This window comes from Carcharodon carcharias (genome assembly GCF_017639515.1).
Source record: "Carcharodon carcharias isolate sCarCar2 chromosome 39 unlocalized genomic scaffold, sCarCar2.pri SUPER_39_unloc_15, whole genome shotgun sequence".
NCBI classification, from domain to species: domain Eukaryota; kingdom Metazoa; phylum Chordata; class Chondrichthyes; order Lamniformes; family Lamnidae; genus Carcharodon; species Carcharodon carcharias.
In genome coordinates this window covers 216490-230759 of record NW_024470820.1, presented here as the reverse complement: position 1 = coordinate 230759, position 14270 = coordinate 216490, and the positions used below count along the sequence as shown (strand labels likewise).

At 44.5% G+C, this 14270-nt stretch overlaps 1 protein-coding gene across 1 annotated transcript in view; it reads right to left on the bottom strand.

Annotated features, from left to right (window-relative positions):
- LOC121274939 (carbonic anhydrase-related protein 10-like) overlaps positions 1 to 14270 on the bottom strand; it is a 95464-nt gene that overhangs the window by 34345 nt on the left and 46849 nt on the right. The gene's annotated exons all lie outside the window — the stretch shown is intronic.

Here is a 14270-nt window from a genome sequence, read left to right as displayed (position 1 = left end):
TTTATGTGTGTGTAAGTGTGTTTATGTGTGTGTGAGTGTTTATGTGTGTGTGAGTGTGTTTATGTGTGTGTGAGTGTTTATGTGTGTGAGAGTGTGTTTGTGTGTGTGAGAGTGTTTATGTGTGTGAGAGAGTGTTTATGTATGTGTTTATGTGTGTGTGAAAGTGTTTATGTATGTGTGAGAGTGTTTATGTGTGTGTGAGTGTGTTTTTGTGTGTTTGAGAGTATTTATGTGTGTGTGAGATTGTTTATGTGTGTTTGTGTGTTTATGTGTGTGTGTGTGTTTATGTGTGTGTGAGAGTGTTTATGTGTGTGTGATTGTGTTTAAGTGTGTGTGAGAGTGTTTATGTGTGTGTGAGTGTGTTTATGTATGTGTGAGTGTGTATGTCTGTGTGAGTGTGTTTATCTGTGTGTGAGTGTGTTTATGTGTGTGTGTTTGTGTGTTTAGGAGTGTGTGAGTGTGTTTATGTGTGTTTGAGTTTGTTTATGTGTGTGTGAGAGAGTTTAAGTGTGTCAGAGTGTGTTTATGTGTGTGTGAGATTGTTTATGATTGTGTGTGTGTTTATGTGTGTGTGAGTGTGTTTATGTGTGTATGTGTGTGTGTTTAAGAGTGTGCGAGAGTGTTTATGTGTGTTTGAGTTTGTTTATGTGTGTGTGAGAGTGTTTATGTGTGTGTGAGAGAGTTTAAGTGTGTGTGAGAATGTTTATGTGTGTTTGAGAGTGTTTATGTGTGTGAGAGTGTTTATGTGTCTGTGTGTGTGTTTACATGTGTGTGAGAGTGTTTATGTGTGTGTGAGCATGTTTTTGTGTGTGTGAGAGTTTTAATGTGTGTGAGTGTGTTTATGTGTGTGTTTGTTTATGTGTGTGTGTTACTATATGTGAAAGTGTGTTTATGTGTGTGTGAGTGTGTTTATCTGTGTGTGCGTGTGTTTATGTGTGTGAGAGAGTATTTATGTGTGTGTGAGTGTGTTTATATATGTGTGTGAGTTTTTATGTGTGTGTGAGAGTGTTTATTTGTGTGTGAGTGTATTTATGTGTGTATGAGAGTGTTTAAGTTTGTGTGAGCATGTTTTTGTGTGTGTGAGAGTTTTAATGTGTGTGAGTGTGTTTATGTGTGTGTGTGTGTTTATGTGCGTAAGTGTTTATTGTGGGTTATGTCAGAGTGTTACAGTGAGGGGTGTGGGATATATCAGAGTGTTACAGTGAGGTGTGTGGAGTATATCAGAGTGTTACAGTGAGTGGTGCGGGATATATCAGAATGTTACAGTGAGGCGTGTGTGGTATATCAGAGTGTTACAGTGAGGGTTGTGGGACATATCAGAGTGTTACAGTGAGGGGTGTGTGGTATATCAGAGTGTTACAGTGAGGTGTGTCGGATATATCAGAGTGTTACTGTGAGGGGTGTGGGATACATTAGTGTGTTACAGTGAGGAGGGTCGGATATATCAGAGTGTTACAGTGTGGGGTGTGGGGTATATCAGAGTGTTACAGTGAGGGGTGTCGGTTATATCAGAGTGTTACAGTGAGGCTGTGGTTTACATCAGAATGTTACTGTGAGGGATGTGGTATAAAGAGTGTTAGAGTGTAGCGTGTGGGATATATCAGATTGTGATAGTGAGGTATGTGGGATATATCAGATTGTTACAGTGAGGGATGTGGGATATATCAGAGTGTTACAGTGAGGGATGTGAGGTATATCATAGTGTTACATTGAGGTGTGTGGGATATATCAGAGAGTTACAGTGAGTGATGTGAGGTATATCACATTGTTACATTGAAGGGTGTGGGATATAAAAGAGTGTTACAGTGAGGGGTGTGGGTTATATCAGAGTGTTACAGTGAGGGGTGCGGGATATATCAGATTGTTACAGTGAGGGGTGTGGGGTATATCACAGTCTTAGAGTGAGGGGTGTGGGATATATCAGAGTGTTACTGTGAGGGGTGTGGTATATATCAGAGTGTTACAGTGAGGGGTATGGGGTATATCAGAGTGTTACTGTGAGGGGTGTGGTGTATATCAGTGTTTTTCATTGAGGATTGTGGGATATATCAGAGTGTTATAGTGATGGTTCTGGGATACATCAGCGTGTCACAGTAACGGGTGTGTGGTATATCAGATTGTGACAGGGAGCGATGTGGGGTATATCAGAGTGATACAGTGAGGGGTGTGGGATATATCAGAGCGTTACAGTGAGGGGTGTGGGTTATATCAGAGTGTTACAGCGAGGGGGGTGGGGTATATCAGAGTGTTACAGTGAGGGGTGAGGGATATATCAGAGTGTTACAGTGAGGGTTGTGAGATATATCAGACTGTTACTGTGAGGGGTGTGAGATATATCAGAGTGTTACAGTGAGGTGTGTGGGGTATATCAGAGTGTTCCAGTGAGGGGTGTGGGATATATCAGAGTGTTATAGTGAGGTGTGCGTGGTATATCACATTGTTAAACTGAGGGATGTGGGGTATATCAGATTGTTACAGTGAGGGGTGTGGTATCTATCTGAGTGTTACCATGAGGGGTGTGGTGTATATCAGACTGTTACATTGAGGGGTGTGGGATATATCAGTGTTACAGTGAGAGGTGTGGGATATACCAGAGTGTTACAGTGAGGGGTGTGGGGTATATCAGAGTGTTACAGTGAGGGGTGTGGGGTATATCAGAGTGTTACATTGAGGGGTGTGGGATAAATCAGAGTGTTACAGTGAGGTGTGTGGGATATATCAGAGTGTTACAGTGAGGGGTGTGGGATATGTCAGAGTATTACATTGAGGGGTGTCGGACATATCAGTGTTACAGTGAGGGTTGTGGGATATATCAGAGTGTTTCATTAAAGGTTTTTGCGTATATCAGAGTGTTACAGTGAGCGGTGTTGTGTATATCAGAGTGTTACAGTGAGGGGTGTGGTGTATATCCGAGTGTAACAGTGAGGGATATGGGGTTTATCATAGTGTTACAGTGAGGGGTGTCGGATATATCAGAGTGTTACAGTGAGGGGCGTGGGGTATATCAGAGTGTTACAGTGAGGGGTGTGGGATATATCAATGTGTTACAGTGAGGTGTGTGGGGTATATCAGAGTGTTAGAGTGACGGGGGTGGGATATATCAGAGTGTTACAGTGAGGGCTGTGGGATATATCAGAGTGTTAAATGAGGGGTGTCGGTTATATCAGAGTGTTACAGTGAGGCTGTGGTGTATATCAGATTGTTGTTGTGAGGGGTGTGGGTTATATCAGAGTGTTACAGTGAGGGGTGTGGGGTATATCCGAGTGTTACAGTGAGGGGAGTGTGATATATCAGAGTGTTACTGTGAGGGCTGTGGGATATATCAGAGTGTTATAGTGAGGTGTATGCGGTATATCAGATTGTTAAACTGAAGGATGTGGGATATATCAGAGTGTTACAGTGATTGGTGTGAGATATATCAGAGTGTTATAGTGAGGTGTGTGCGCTATATCAGATTGTTAAACTGAGGGATGTGGGATATATCAGAGTGTTACAGTGAGTGATGTGAGGTATATCACAGTGTTACAGTGAAGGGTGTGGGATATATCAGACTGTTACAGTGAGGGGTGTGGCATATAAAAGAGTGTTACAGTGAGGGGTGTGGGTTATATCAGAGTGTTACAGTGAGGGGTGTGGGGTATATCACAGTCTTAGAGTGAGGGGTGTGGGGTATATCAGAGTGTTACAGTCAGGGGTGTGTGGGTTATAGCAGAGTGTTGCAGTGAAGGATGTAGGATATATCAGAGTGTTACATTGAGGGGTGTGGTATATATCAGAGTGTTACAGTGAGGGGTGTGGGGTATATCAGAGTGTTCCAGTGAGGGGTGTGGGATATATCTGAGTGTTACTGTGAGGGGTGTGGGGTATATCAGAGTGTTACAATGAGGGGCATGGGGTATATCAGAGTGTTACAGTGAGGGGTGTGTGATATATCAGGGTGTTACAGTGAGGGGTGTGGGGTATATCAGAGTGTTAGAGTGACGGGGGTGGGATATATCAGAGTGTTACAGTGAGGGGTGTGGGATATATCAGAGTGTTACAATGAGGTGTGTCGGTTATATCAGAGTGTTACAGTGAGGCTGTGGTGTATATCAGATTGTTGCTGTGAGGGGTGTGGGTTATATCAGAGTGTTACAGTGAGGGTTGTGGGATATATCAGAGTGTTACAGTGAGGTGTGTGTGGTATATCAGAGTGTTACAGTGAGGTGTGTGGGATATATCAGAGTGTTACTGTGAGGGGTGTGGGATACATTAGTGTGTTACAGTGAGGAGTGTCGGATATATCAGAGTGTTACAGTGTGGGGTGTGGGGTATATCAGAGTGTTTCAGTGAGTGGTGTCGGTTTTCTCAGAGTGTTACAGTGAGGCTGTGGTTTATATCAGAGTGTTACAGTGAGGCTGTGGTTTATATCAGAATGTTACAGTGAGGGATGTGGGATAAAGAGTGTTAGAGTGTAGCGTGTGGGATATATCAGATTGTGATGGTGAGGTATGTGGGATATATCAGATTGTTACAGTGAGGGGTGTGGGATATATCAGAGTGTTACATTGAGGGGTGTGGGGTATATCAGAGTGTTACTCTGAGGGCTGTGGGGTATATCAGAGTGTTACAGTGAGGGGTGTGAGACATATCAGAGTGTTACAGTGAGGGGTGTGGGGTATATCAGGGTGTTAAAGTGAGGGGTGTGGGATATATCAGAGTGTTACAGTGAGGGATGTGAGGTATATCAGAGTGTTACAGTGAGGGGTGTGGGGTATATCAGAGTGTTACAGTGAAGGGTGTGAGATATATCAGAATGTTATAGTGAGGTGTGTGGGGTATATCAGAGTGTTACATTGAGGGGTGTGGGGTATATCAGACTGTTAAACTGAGGGATGTGGGATATATCAGAGTGTTACAGTGATGGGTGTGGGGTATATCAGAGTGTTACAGTGAGTGGTGTGGGGTATATCAGAGCGTTACAGTTTGGGGTGTGGGGTATATCTGATTGTTACAGTGAGAGGTGTGGGGTATATCAGAGTGTTATAGTGAGGTGTGTGCGCTATATCAGATTGTTAAACTGAGGGATGTGGGATATATCAGAGTGTTACAGTGAGGGATGTGAGGTATATCATAGTGTTACTTTGAGGTGTGTGGGATATATCAGAGAGTTACAGTGAGTGATGTGCGGTATATCACAGTGTTACAGTGAAGGGTGTGGGATATTCAGACTGTTACAGTGTGGGGTGTGGCATATAAAAGAGTGTTACAGTGAGGGGTGTGGGTTATATCAGAGTGTTACAGTGAGGGGTGTGGGATATATCAGATTGTTACAGTGAGGGGTGTGGGGTATATCACAGTCTTAGAGTGAGGGGTGTGGGATATATCAGAGTCTTACTGTGAGGGGTGTGGTATATATCAGAGTGTTAGAGTGACGGGTGTGGGATATATCAGAGTGTTACAGTGAGGTGTGTGGGGTATATCAGAGTGTTCCAGTGAGGGGTGTGGGATATATCAGAGTGTTACAGTGAGGGGTGTTGGATATATCAGAGTGTTATAGTGAGGTGTGCGGGGTATATCACATTGTTAAACTGAGGGATGTGGGGTATATCAGATTGTTACAGTGAGGGGTGTGGTATCTATCTGAGTGTTACCGTGAGGGGTGTGGTGTATATCAGACTCTTACATTGAGGGGTGTGGGATATATCAGTGTTACAGTGAGGGCTGTGGGATATATCAGAGTGTTACATTGAGAGGTGTGGGATAAATCAGAGTGTTACAGTGAGGGGTGTGGGATATATCAGAGTGTTACAGTGAGGGGTGTGGGATATGTCAGTGTATTACATTGAGGGGTGTCGGACATATCAGTGTTACAGTGAGGGTTGTGGGATATATCAGAGTGTTTCATTAAAGGTTTTTGCGTATATCAGAGTGTTACAGTGAGCGGTTTTGTGTATATCAGATTGTTACAGTGAGGGGTGTGGTGTATATCAGAGTGTAACATTGAGGGATATGGGGTTTATCATAGTGTTACAGTGAGGGGTGTCGGATATATCAGAGTGATACAGTGAGGGGTGTGGGGTATATCAGAGTGTTACAATGAGGGGCGTGGGGTATATCAGAGTGTTACAGTGAGGGGTGTGGGATATATCAGTGTGTTACAGTGAGGGGTGTGGGGTATATCAGATTGTTAGAGTGACGGGGGTGGGATATATCAGAGTTTTACAGTGAGGGGTGTGATATATATCAGAGTGTTACAATGAGGGGTGTCGGTTATATCAGAGTGTTACAGTGAGGCTGTGGTGTATAACAGATTGTTGCTGTGAGGGGTGTGGGTTATATCAGAGTGTTACAGTGAGGGGTGTGGGGTTTATCCGAGTGTTACAGTGAGGGGAGTGTGATATATCAGAGTGTTACTGTGAGGGCTGTGGACTATATCTGAGTGTTACAGTGAGGGGTGCGGGATATATCAGAGTGTTACAGTGAGGGGTGTGTGGTATTTCAGAGTGTTAAAGTGAGGTGTGTGGGATATATCAGAGTGTTACTGTGAGGGGTGTGGGGTATATCAGATTGTGACAGGGAGCGATGTGGGGTATATCAGAGTGATACAGTGAGGGGTGTGAGCTATAGCAGATTGTTACAGTAAAGAGTGTGGGATATATCAGATTGTGACACTGAAGGATGTAGGGTTTATCAGAGTGTTACAGTGAGGGTTGTGGGATATATCAGAGCGTTACAGTGAGGGGTGTGGGTTATATCAGAGTGTTACAGCGAGGGGTGTGGGATATATCAGAGTGTTATATTGAGGGGTGTGGGATAAATCAGAGTGTTACAGTGAGGGGTGTGGGATATATCAGAGTGTTACAGTGAGGGGTGTGGGATATGTCACAGTATTACATTGAGGGGTGTCGGACATATCAGTGTTACTGTGAGGGTTGTGGGATATATCAGAGTGTTTCATTAAAGGGTTTTGCGTATATCAGAGTGTTACAGTGAGCGGTGTTGTGTATATCAGAGTGTTACAGTGAGGGGTGTGGTGTATATCAGAGTGTAACAGTGAGGGATATGGGGTTTATCATAGTGTTACAGTGAGGGGTGTCGGATATATCAGAGTGTTACAGTGAGGGGTGTGGGGTATATCAGAGTGTTACAATGAGGGGCGTGGGGTATATCAGAGTGTTAGAGTGACGGGGGTGGGATATATCAGAGTGTTACAGTGAGGGATGTGGGATATATCAGAGTGTTACAATGTGGGGTGTCGTTTATATCAGAGTGTTACAGTGAGGCTGTGGTGTATATCAGATTGTTGCTGTGAGGGGTGTGGGTTATATCAGAGTGTTACAGTGAGGGGTGTGGGGTGTATCCGAGTGTTACAGTGAGGTGTGTGATATATCAGAGTGTTACTGTGAGGGCTGTGGAGAATATCAGAGTGTTACAGTGAGTGGTGCGGGATATATCAGAGTGTTACAGTGAGGGGTGTGTGGTATATCAGAGTCTTACAGTGAGGGTTGTGGGATATATCAGAGTGTTACAGTGAGTGGTGTGTGGTATATCAGAGTGTTACAGTGAGGTGTGTGGGATATATCAGAGTGTTACTGTGAGGGGTGTGGGGTATATCAGAGTGTTACATTGAGGGGTGTCGGTTATATCAGAGTGTTACAGTGAGGCTGTGGTTTATATCAGAATGTTACAGTGAGGGATGTGCGTTAAAGAGTGTTAGAGTGTAGCATGTGGGATATATCAGATTGTGATAGTGAGGTATGTGGGATAGATCAGATTGTTACAGTGAGGGGTGTGGGATATATCAGAGTGTTACTCTGAGGGCTGTGGGGTATATCAGAGTGTTACATTGAGGGGTGTGGGGTATATCAGAGTGTTACAGTGAGGGATGTGAGGTATATCAGAGTGTTACAGTGAGGGGTGTGGGATATATTTGAGTATTACAGTGAGGGATGTTGGATATATCAGGACGTTACAGTGAGTGGTGTGGGTATATCAGTGTGTTACAGTGAGGGGTGTGGAATATATCAGTGTGTTTCACTGAGGGGTGTGAGGTATTTAGGAGCGTTAAAGTTAGTGTTGTGGGGTATATCAGAGTGTTACAGTGAGGTGTTTGGGATAAGTCATAGTGTTGCACTGAGGGGTGTGTGGTATATCAGAATGTTACAGTGAGGGGTGTGGAATATATCAGAGTGTTACAGTGATTGGTGTAGGGTATATCAGAGTGTTCCAGTGAGGGGTGTGGGATATATCTGAGTGTTACAGTGAGGGGTGTGGTGTATATCAGAGTGTTACAGTGAGGGGTGTGGTGTATATCAGAGTGTTAAGATGAGGGCTGTGGGATATATCAGAGTGTTACAGTGAGAGGTGTGGGATATATCAGAGTGTTACAGTGAGGGGTGTGGGGTATATCAGAGTGTTACAATGAGGGGTGTGGGGTATATCAGAGTGTTGCAGTGAGCGGTGTGGGGTATATCAGAGTGTTACAATGAGGGGTGTGTGCTATATCAGATTGTTACAGTGAGGGGTATGGGGTATATCAGAGTGTTACAATGAGCGTTGTGGGGTATATCAGAGTGTTACAATGAGCGGTGTGGTGTATATCAGTGTTTTACATTGAGGAGTGTGGTATATATCAGAGTTTTATAGTGAGGGTTGTGGGATACATCAGCGTGTCACAGTAACAGGTGTGTGGTATATCAGATTGTGACAGGGAGCGATGTGGGGTATATCAGAGTGATACAGTGAGGGGTGTGAGCTATAGCAGATTGTTACTGTAAAGAGTGTGGGATATATCAGATTGTGACAGTGAGGGATGTAGGGTTTATCAGAGTGTTACAGTGAGGTGTTTGGGATAAGTCAGAGTGTTACACTGAGGGGTGTGTGGTATTACAGAATGTAACAGTGAGGGGTGTGGAATATATCAGAGTGTTACAGTGAGGGGTGTGGGATACATCAGAGTGTAACAGTGAGGTGTGTGGAGTATATCAGTTTGTTACAGTGAGGGTTTCATGGAAATCAGAGTGTTACAGTGAGGGATGTGGGGTATATCTGAGTGTTACACTGAGGGGTGTGGGATATATCAGACTGTTACAGTGAGCGGTGTGGGTTATATAAAAGTGTTACAATGATGGGTGTGGGGTATATCAGAGTGTTACAGTGAGGGGTGTGGGGTATATCAGAGTGTTACAGTGAGGGGTGTGGGATATATCAGAGTGTTACAGTGAGGGATGTGCGGTATATCAGTGTTACACTGAGGTGTGTGGGAGATATCAGAGAGTTACAGTGAGGGGTGTGGGCTATATAAAAGTGTTACAATGATGGGTGTGGGGTATATCAGAGTGTTACAGTGAGGGGTGTGGGGTATATCAGACTGTTACAGTGAGGAGTGTGGGATATATCAGAGTGTTATAGTGAGGGTTGTGGGATACATCAGCGTGTCACAGTAACGGGTGTGTGGTATATCAGATTGTGACAGGAAGCGATGTGGCGTATATCAGAGTGATACAGTGAGGGGTGTGAGGTATAGCAGATTGTTTCAGTAAAGGGTGTGGGATATATCAGATTGTGACAGTGAGGGATGTAGGGTTTATCAGAGTGTTACAGTGAGGGGTGTGGGATATATCAGAGTGTTACAGTGAGGGATGTGCGGTATATCAGTGTTACACTGAGGTGTGTGGGAGATATCAGAGAGTTACAGTGAGGGGTGTGGGCTATATCAGTGTGTTACAGTGAAGGCTGTGGGATATATCAGAGTGTTACAGTGAGGGGTGTGGGATATTTCAGAGTGATACCGTGAGGGGTGTGTGGGGTATAGCAGAGTGTGCAGTGAAGGATGTGGGATATTTCAGAGTGTTACAGTGAGGGGTGTGGGATATATCAGAGTGTTACATTGAGGTGTGTTGGGTATATCAGAGTGTTACAGTGAGGGGTGTGGGATATATTAGAGTGTTACATTGAGCGGTGTGCGGTATATCAGAGTGTTACAATGAGCGGTGAGGTGTATATCAGTGTTTTACATTGAGGAGTGTGGGATATATCAGAGTGTTATAGTGAGGGTTGTGGGATACATCAGCGTGTCACAGTAACGGGTGTGTGGTATATCAGATTGTGACAGGAAGCGATGTGGCGTATATCAGAGTGATACAGTGAGGGGTGTGAGGTATAGCAGATTGTTTCAGTAAAGGGTGTGGGATATATCAGATTGTGACAGTGAGGGATGTAGGGTTTATCAGAGTGTTACAGTGAGGGGTGTGGGGTATATCAGAGTGTTACAATAAGGGTTGTGAGATATATCAGAGTGTTACAGTGAGGGGTGTGGGGTATATCAGAGTGTTACAGTGAGGGTTATGAGGTATATCAGAGTGTTACAGTGAGGGGTGTGGGATATATCAGAGTGTTACAGTGAGGGTTGTGAGATATATCAGAGTGTTACAGTGAGGGGTGTGAGGTATATCAGAGTGTTCCAGTGAGGGGTGTGGGATATATCAGAGTGTTACAGTGGGGGGTGTGGCATATATCAGAGTGTTACAATAAGGGTTGTGAGATATATCAGAGTGTTACAGTGAGGGGTGTGGGATACATCAGAGTGTTACTGTGAGGGTTGTGGGACATATCAGAGTGTTATAGTTACGTGTGTGGGTATATCAGAGTGTTACAGTGAGGATTTGGTGTATATCAGAGTGTTACAGTGAGGGCTGTGGGATATATCAGAGTGTTACAGTGAGGATTTGGTGTATATCAGAGTGTTACAGTGAGGGCTGTGGGATATATCAGAGTGTTACAGTGAGGGATGTGCGGTATATCAGTGTTACACTGAGGTGTGTGGGAGATATCAGAGTGTTACAGTGAGGGGTGTGGGGTTTATCAGAGTGTTACAGTGAAGGCTGTGGGATATATCAGAGTGTTACAGTGAGGGGTGTGGGATATTTCAGAGTGATACCGTGAGGGGTGTGTGGGGTATAGCAGAGTGTGCAGTGAAGGATGTGGGATATTTCAGAGTGTTACAGTGAGGGGTGTGGGATATTTCAGAGTGTTACATTGAGGGGTGTTGGGTATATCAGAGTGTTACAGTGAGGGGTGTGGGATATATCAGAGTGTTACATTGAGGGGTGTGGGATATATCAGAGTGTTACATTGAGGGGTGTTGGGTATATCAGAGTGTTACAGTGAGGGGTGTGGGATATATCAGAGTGTTACATTGAGGGGTGTGCGGTATATCAGAGTGTTACAATGAGCAGTGAGGTGTATATCAGTGTTTTACATTGAGGAGTGTGGGATATATCAGAGTGTTATAGTGAGGGTTGTGGGATACATCAGCGTGTCACAGTAACGGGTGTGTGGTATACCTGATTGTGACATGAAGCGATGTGGGGTATATCAGAGTGATACAGTGAGGGGTGTGAGGTATAGCAGATTGTTACAGTAAAGGGTGTGGGATATATCAGAGTGTTACAGTGCGGTGTGTGGGGTATATCAGAGTGTTACAATAAGGGTTGTGAGATATATCAGAGTGTTACAGTGAGGGGTGTGGGGTATATCAGAGTGTTACAGTGAGGGTTGTGGGGTATATCAGAGTGTTACAGTGAGGGGTGTGGGATATATCAGAGTGTTACAGTGAGGGTTGTGAGATATATCAGAGTGTTACAGTGAGGGGTGTGAGGTATATCAGAGTGTTCCAGTGAGGGGTGTGGGATATATCAGAGTGTTACAGTGGGGGGTATGGCGTATATCAGAGTGTTACAGTGAGGGGTGTGGGATACATCAGAGTGTTACAGTGAGGGTTGTGGGGTATATCAGAGTGTTACAGTGAGGGTTGTGGGGTATATCAGAGTGTTACAGTGAGGGGTGTGGGGTATATCAGAGTGTTACAATGAGTGGTGTGTGCTATATCAGAGTGTTACAATGAGGGGTGTGGGGTATATCAGAGTGTTACAGTGAGCGGTGTGGGGTATATCAGAGTGTTACAATGAGTGGTGTGTGCTATATCAGAGTGTTACAGTGAGTGGTATGGGGTATATCAGAGTGTTACAGTGAGGGGGGGTGGGGTATATCAGAGTGTTACAGCGAGGGTTGTGGGATATATCAGAGTGTTACAGTGAGGGGTGTGGGTTATATCAGAGTGTTACAGTGAGCTGTGTGGTGTATATCAGTGTTAACGTGAGTGGTGTGTGGTATATCAGAGTGTGACAGTGAGGGATGTGGGGTTTATCAGAGTGTTACAGTGAGGGGAGTGGGGTTTATCAGAGTGTTACAGTGAGGGGTGTGAGGTTTATCAGAGTGTTTCAGTGAGGGGTGTGGTGTATATCAGAGTGTTACAGTGAGGGATGTGGGGTTTAACAGAGTGTTACAGTGTGGGGTGTGGAGTATATATGAGTGTTACAGTGAGAGGTGTTGGATATATCAATGTGTTACAGTGAGGGGTGTGGGTTTAATCACAGTGTTACAGGGAGGGGTGTGGGATATATCAGAGTGTTACAGTGAGGGGTGTGAGATATATCAGAGTGTTACAGTGAGGGGTGTGGGGTATATCAGATTGTTACAGTGAGGGGTGTGGGGTATATCAGAGTGTTGGAGTGAGGGCTGTGGGATATATCAGAGTGTTACAGTGAGGGTTGTGAGATATATCAGAGTGTTACAGTGAGGGGTGTGAGGTATATCTGAGTGTTCCAGTGAGGGGTGTGGGATATATCAGAGTGTTACAGTGGGGCGTGTGGGGTATATCAGAGTGTTACAGTGAGGGGTGTGGGGTACATCAGAGTGTTACAGTGAGGGGTGTGGTGTATATCAGAGTGTTACAATGAGGGGTGTGGGGTATATCAGAGTGTTACAGTGAGCGGTATGGGGTATATCAGAGTGTTACAATGAGTGGTGTGTGCTATATCAGAGTGTTACAATGAGGGGTATGGGGTATATCAGTGTTACAGTGAGGGGGGGTGGGGTATATCAGAGTGTTACAGCGAGGGTTGTGGGATATATCAGAGTGTTACAGTGAGCGGTGTGGGGTATATCAAAGTGTTACAGTGAGTGGTGTGGAGTTTTTCAGCGTGTTACAGTGAGAGGTGTGGGATATATCAGAGTGTTACAGTGAGGGGTGTGGGATATATCAGAGTGTTACAGTGAGGGTTGTGGGATATATCAGAGTGTTACAGTGAGGGGTGTGGGATATATCAGAGTGTTACAGTGATGTTTGTGGAATATATCAGAGTGTTACAGTGAGCAGTGTGGTGTACATCAGAGTGTTACAGTGAGGGGTGTGGGATATATTTGAGTATTACAGTGAGGTGTGTGGGATATATCAGAGCGTTACAGTGAGTGGTGTGGGTATATCAGTGTGTTACAGTGAGGGGTGTGGAATATATCAGTGTTTTTCAGTGAGGGGTGTGAGGTATATAGGAGCGTTAAAGTTAGTGTTGTGGGGTATATCAGAGTTTTACAGTGAGGTGTTTGGGATAAGTCAGAGTGTTGCACTGAGGGGTATGTGGTATATCAGAATGTTACAGTGTGGGGTGTGGAATATATCAGAGTGTTACAGTGAGGTGTGTGGAGTATATCTGAGTGTTATAGTGAGGTGTGTGGGGTATATCAGATTGTTAAACTGAGGGATGTGGGGTATATCAGATTGTTACAGTGAGGGGTGTGGTATATATCTGAGTGTTACCGTGAGGGGTGTGGTGTATATCAGACTGTTACATTGAGGGGTGTGGGATATATCAGAGTGTTACAGTGAGGGGTGTAGGATAATTCAAAGTGTTACAGTGAGGGGTGTGTGATATATCAGAGTGTTACAGTGAGGGGTTTGGGATATGTCAGAGTATTACATTGAGGCGTGTCAGACATATCAGTGTTACAGTGAGGGTTGTGGGATATATCAGAGTGTTTCATTAAAGGGTTTTGCGTATATCAGAGTATTACAGTGAGCGGTGTTGTGTATATCAGAGTGTTACAGTGAGGGGTGTGGGTATATCATAGTGTTACAATGAGGGGTGTGGAATATATCAGAGTGTTACATTGAGCAGTGTGGTGTACATCAGAGTGTAACAGTGAGGGGTGTGGGGCATATCAGAGTGTTACAGTGAGGGGTGTGGGGTACATCAGAGTGTTACAGTGAGGGTTGTGGTGTATATCAGAGTGTTACAATGAGGGGTGTGGAATATATCAGAGTGTTACATTGAGCAGTGTGGTGTACATCAGAGTGTTACAGTGAGGGGTGTGGGATATATTTGAGTATTACAGTGAGGGGTGTTGGATATATCAGGGCGTTACAGTGAGTGGTGTGGGTATATCAGTGT